Source organism: Benincasa hispida, chromosome 1 (assembly GCF_027475165.1).
Source record: "Benincasa hispida cultivar pf3 chromosome 1, pf3_genome.v1.1, whole genome shotgun sequence".
Lineage (NCBI taxonomy): Eukaryota > Viridiplantae > Streptophyta > Magnoliopsida > Cucurbitales > Cucurbitaceae > Benincasa > Benincasa hispida.
In genome coordinates this window covers 75568762-75575586 of record NC_143478.1, presented here as the reverse complement: position 1 = coordinate 75575586, position 6825 = coordinate 75568762, and positions in this window count along the sequence as shown.

Below are 6825 nucleotides of genomic sequence, written 5' to 3'. Positions count from 1 at the left end.
CTACTCGTGCTCTAAAGATATTCTCGCTCTCGCCCTTACGCCCAAGGTTCTCTCTCGAGTTGCCCTGAGCGATCTCCGGCGCCACCACTCTTCTCTTGCTCCACCTTAAAATTGGAAGAAAACTATGAACAGAAGACGGTGAATTGGTTATATATCGTGAACTTGTTAACCCTTTTTCTGAAGAATGCACTTGGAATTTATAGGGCATCAATGGTGAAAGGCGGCTTCTCTCTCCTAGTTGTAAAATGGGATAGCTTTAATTCTTGATTGACGCAATGAATGATTGTTACCAATAAAGCTGAATGTACTTTGTGACCGTTATCGGCTGTCAACTTAATTTGGATTCGACTGTTATCAGCTTTCTGTCTCATCGCTCTTAATTGACCTTTCACCCAGATGCGCCCACCATGTTGCGCTGACTAAGTTGCGGCGATCCTTCTCGGACGAATGTTTGCGAGCATGATCAACGCAAAGTCTTGCGGTGAAGTTGCGCTCAACCGATAATTTCCTATAATCGCAATCTTGCATTGCGTTATATTCTGCACAAAATTACAAAAATCAATAGTTCTCATGCGTTGAATGCATGCGACCGTAATATTATAGAATTTATGCTTAATGGACACAATTTAACATATTTTATCAACGCAATCCAACATTGTTTAATAACTTAGCACTATGATAACATGCATTTCTGCCCGTTATCATGTGTGTGTGCATGGATAGAGGTGAAAAGAGTTACCTCCACCGTGTCTAGTTAGGGCCCTACAAGAAAATAGTAGTTAGGTTTTCAGTTGTTGAGTGTGAAAGCTAACTCTCTAGGTAAGAGAAATACCTTTTAAAATTTGTGTGCGTAAGTTTAGGCACCCTTGTCTTAGTGTTGCCTTTTGTTTACAAGTTTGGTATGGTCAAGGTCAATAATTGAGTTAGAGCAGGAGGAAAATGGATTGAAGACCTTATAAAACCTTTCCAGTTCGTGCAAGCTTAACTAGCAAAACTCTAGGCTAACTCATACATGAATAAGTTTAGAATCATTCTTAAAAATGCACTGCATTGATTGATTGTAATTTAATTTCATTGTTGATTGCAAATTTCATCCTTTTTTACTGTTGAGACTAGAGTAACAACTAAGTGTAATTTTAGAGCAAGCATGATCTTTTTTAATAAATTTTTGTTTTAATGTGTGTTTCTACCTTACTCCAAACGAGCAAGAATTAAGTTCGAGGTGTTTGATAGCTCTAAAAAAGAACTATAATTCTTAGTTTAACGTAAGCTCGTTAGTAGATTTTTTAGGTTAATTATCCTATTTTGTAGACATCGAAGAACCAAGAGGTAGAGCCGAGCGTTTGGAGTAAAATGGAGTTAATTTGAAGCAATTTGGAGTAATTTGAGCATTTGGGCTTCAAATGAGTAAAAATGACCAAACTGCCCTTGACATAAGCATCGCAACGCTCATCATGCCAAAGCCCGATGTTATCCCAACGTTGAAAGACAGTAGCTGAATATATAGAACAATATTGCAACGATGCCAAGAGTGTTGCAATGCTATGAACTTTTGACATGATTCCAACCTTTCGCGCATGTGCCTCTTGCGCAAGCCAACGTCAAGCCAGCATCGCACGCCCATCCAACGCTCAAGGGCCAGTTGCATAATAGCGTTGCAACACTGTCCCTAGCATTGCAATGCTACGATTGCTTCCTATATATAGCTCTTTTCACTTTAGGTCAAAATAATGTTGGATTTCATGGAGGCCGAGGAGAAGGTTGGTTTTCTTCTTCCTCCCTATCTTTTAAGCATCATTAAGTAGGTTTTATTCATTTTATTTTGGATTGTAAGCTTTGATTGGATCATCTCTTGAATTTGTCTATGAATTTTTCAGGTCATTTCCATCTAGTTATTAGATTAAGAATTCTTTGCTTATTTCTTGGGTTTTCTGGTTCTATTGGTGTTTTGCATTCTGAAATTATCTTTTCTTTGAATCATCTTTAATTTCTATACGCAAGGTTGCGGAGTTAACTTTTCACGCATAATCATGTATGGCTAATCCATTTTTAGTTACGTCATGTTCTTACTTGAATGTCTAGCTAAAATCAATCAAGTAGCATTAGTTAATTGTGCATTTGATGACTATTCTTAGGATGCATGAATTGCTAGGTTCAAAGATAAAATTGGTTAATTGAATATAGTTTTCTTGACAATTAATCAACATAATTGAATCCTAAATCATAATGCATGTGTTTTTAGTTCTATATGGCCGCTATTGAACCCAATAGAATTTAGAAGCATGTAGATTAGTTAGGGTATGACCTTTCTGACCTTAATTAATAATTAGGACACTTTCTCAGTTAAGTCCTTGCTAGTTGTCCGCCACTATGAAGGCTAGCGGTGAAGTCATTGCTAGTTGTCTGCCACTGTGGAGGCTAGTTCGGTCAAATCAAGCGAGTAGTTGTGCATGCATAATTTAATTGCATTATTAATTTGTAGAAGACGATGATAGAAATTGCATTGAATGTCTATCTTGATTTGAGAACTAGATAAACCAATCCTTATTTACATTTATCCATCACATTTTAATTTATTGTATGTTTTCATTTTATCCAAAACCAAAACCCCGTTTTTACTACTTTCCACTGTCAATTTTAGCTTAGGAGTGATTTAATCTTGGTCTCTTTGTGGTTCGACCTCGTGCTTGCTACTTGTGCTACTTTGTAGTATAAGTAGTAGTTCGGTGATTTATAAGCATTCTTTTGATCGAGTTTGGGGCTTATTAACGACATACATTTTTGGACGAACAATATTCTTAATCGCAGTTCAGTAGGCGGTATCTTGAACATTGAACCCTTTGTGTCTCCACATATAGTTCAAGACTCATAAGACAACCTAGGATGTTAGTTTATTAGATTTAGGATTATTAAGACAAAATTTAATACAACACAATCAATAACATTTATTGAAATAACATCGATAATTTTTTATTGACGACAGTCAATTAACTACATTTATTATTATGAGTTTTAGGGCATAAAACCCAATAGTTAATGAAATATCTTATTTATTATAAAGAATTGATTAAAAGTGTACATCTTTTAGTACAATCGTTTGATTTTTAACCACCCTTGTATGAATGTAAAAACATTGAGAAAGTATGAGGGGAGACGGGGAAACTAAAATATTACAAAAGGCAAAGCATCCAAATGATTGAAGTCAGAAGTGAGAGAAAAAACAGAAAGGAAAATGAGAAGAAGGACTCACCAACAAAGTGTATTAGAGGAGATAGTGGAGATTTCTTAAGATAACATGGAGGAGGAAGACATATATAAATAGAAGGGATACTGAGGGGTGATTGGTCAGGGGAGTTGGGTGTAGTGCACCTAACTTTATTAATTGTGAATAGTAAGTTCATTAAGTCGAAAACAAAGAGGGTAAAATCAGTATTAACCAAAGCAGGTAGGGTCAAGTCAATATTAAATGGGTGATTTAGCATATTATTAATTATCATTCAATGAATATTGTATTAACTAAAATATAATATATCACATGAAATTGTCAAAAAAAAAAAAAAAAAAAAAAAAGACAGAGGCATCAAGGATATGATTTTACTCTTTCATTTGAAGAAATTCAACGCTAATAAACAAAATCAATATTATTGAAAGCAAAAAAATCAAAAACTAATTTCAATTTCAAAACTAAAAAAAATAAATTAGAACAAAAATAGGAAATTGCAACTCCAATAAACAAATTCAACATCACATTATACGATTTATAAAAAAAAAAAAAAAAAAAAAAGATTAGTTAGCTGAAGACAATCTAAATCAAAACAAAAACAAATCATCATTGAATTTAGACCAAAAAAAAAAGATGATTTATATGTATATTTCTTTTAATAATATAGATCAACGCACAAAATAGAAACAAGAACAGAGAATGAATTAACTGAAGTGAAAATGGGAAAACATGAATTTTAATCCAAACTCAGATATTTTAATACGAATTTTGGAACACGAGTGACATATTGAAAAAATAAAAATAATCATCATCGGCCTCTAGAAAAAATAATAGAAGACAAATCTGTTGTAGGGATAATTGAACTCCCCCTACCAAGCTCCAATACATAGAAAGTAGCCCCTACCAAGAATTTAATTGTACATCAAATTTGAAGAAGAGCAAAAAAACGACAAGGGATGAATTTGTTATTGAAACGACGAGAGAATACCTTTAAAAAAGGAAGGAAAACAAGGGTTGAACAGAACCAACAAAGGACATAGTAAAAAAGGGGAAAAAAAAACATAAAAGTAATGAGGAACCTTAATAAAGAAATCGAAACAAAAAATCTCATTAAATAAAAAACCTATAAATCTAACATATTCTTAAAAAATCGAAACCCAAAAATCTAAAGAAAAACCTACTTGGGACATCCACCAAAAATCCATTGAATATAAAATCCTACAAATTTAACATGCAGATAAATCTGATTGGGGGCCAAACGTTGTGCAGATAAACCCACCTCAAAAGATCGTGGGAAAATCAAATATGTAAGGAATAATAAAACGTGGGGAGATGACAAATAAAAAACCCATAACAAAAACTCCAAAAAAAAAAGTAGATTTGAACAAAAAAAAATGAAAGAGGAAGAAGAACTTAGTCGGATCTACAACAAATAACCACATACGTAGTAGATCTTCGAAAGAAATCATCAAAACAGCCCTAGAAAAATATACAGAGAAGAGCAAAGAGTGATTCAACAAGAAAATACCCATACGATCGAGCAAGAAGAGAAACGAAGGAAACGAAGAGGACGAACCAGACGGATGAAGAAGAAAGAAGATGAAAAAGATAAGAATGGGAGTAATGTAAACAGACAGATGAGTGAGAGAGAGAAACAATAGGAGAGTTAAGGGGAGAGTACTTTCAAATGCACCAAATTAGGGGAGTTAAATTGGGAGTAAAATGGTGAGTTTAATAACTCACCATTTTTGTTTTATTAGTGGGTCAAACACTAAGTGGGTTTTCTTTTTTTGCCCTCCTAACTCTCCCAATTTTACCAAATGCCCCTCAGTATTTTTATATAATACAAAGTCTACATCATAAAATAATAAAATTTGACATGTAGTTTTGATGATTTTTCTACGCTTGGGACTAAATTGTTACAAATTTGAAAGTACAAATGCCACATTGTTACATATTAAAATTCAAAGACTAAATTGATACAACATTGAAAGTATAGAGACTAAATTGTTATAAACCAAAGTTCAAGGATTAAATTGTTACTTCATGAAAGTTTAGGGACCAAAAGTGATTTTTACAATTTTCAAAACAATAATGCAACATTTCAATGTTGGGAATGTCCGAGAACTCGCAATTCGTGTTAAACATTCGATTTTATCAATAACAATGACTTGTTGTTTTTGCATCTTATTATGAAAATTTATTAAACGCATCTTTGGCTATAGTCTGAATGTTGTAACTTTATGTGGTGACATAAACAGGATCAATTTGACAATACATAGCCTAAATGGTTTAATAAGCATATGGATGAAATTAGGTATCTCACTCCTGGCGACACTATTGGATGCGGCCCACCCTGTAGTTGTTACAGGAAGTTGTAAGGTGCTACAAACGATGTGATCCACAAATCGTTCATATTGAGACATGAGAGTGTGGGCGTCCTATGCAATGAGTTTGCATATAGACTAGACCACAAAAATAGTCACTTTTCTTTGACCGTTTACTATTAAAACTGACTATTTCATTTGTTATATAACCTAGGTTAACTCGATCTTAATCCTAAGCTAGCTATGAACTCCTGTTTATTCGGGATTAACCTTTGATCTGCAAACGGTGAGAGTAGTCCAACAACACTGCTCAATAAGCTTATGGGGATAAGACCGGATGAATAACTGGGGACATAGCCTTGTAAGATGGAATTCACTCCTACCCTATTTAGGGTTAGCAGATAGGTTGTTCTCTTAAGTACTGACTCCAGATCTTGAAAAATCAGGGCCCGCCTTCTCATGATAGAGAAAGGATTTGATTCAAAGAGATTATGAATCAGAGTTGTTCATTAGAGGATCAGTAGGAACTTAAGGAACAAGATGTATTCATAGGGGTAAAACGGTATTTTTGACCTAGCTGTGATTACGAACAATTTGTGAAGGATTGACTTACTGATTATGGTTATTAAGTGGACATAATATATCTACAGTGAGGGGAGTTCAACTATGGACTATAGTGGAGTGTCCCATTAGTTAACGAATGAGGGTTAGATCAGACTAATGAATTTAGCTGATTATTCTTGAATCATGATCTGTAGGTCCGTGAGGTTCCCCTACTAGTTCATAAATAGATAAGCTTTAGGGTAGCTTGAGAAATTAATCTGAAACGTTCAAATTAAAGGGAACAAGAGAATATATATTTAAATATGATTTAAATATATGAATATGATAATTGTGCAAAAATTAATTTAATATTTGATATTAAATTAATTTATAAAATTAATTTAAGAAAATAATTTTTTATTTAAAGTTGTTTAGAAGTCATTTTATGTTTTAAAGGAAAAAAAAATGGAAAATCGTTTTGCATGGTTGCACAAAATGGAGATTGAATTTTCTCCATTACCTTCATCTTCATGCTCACACAAAGGTCATTATCCTCTCTACATTGATTCTCCAAGCATGAGCTGCAAGCCAAGCACTCCACTTGTTTGCATACTCATCTACTATATATAAAGAAGATCGGAGTCATTTGAGAAGAATTAATGAAGAACTTTTTAGAGAAAAGTTACTGTGAGAAGAAACAGTTCTTATCGGCTGCTGTGAGTTCTTCTTAGT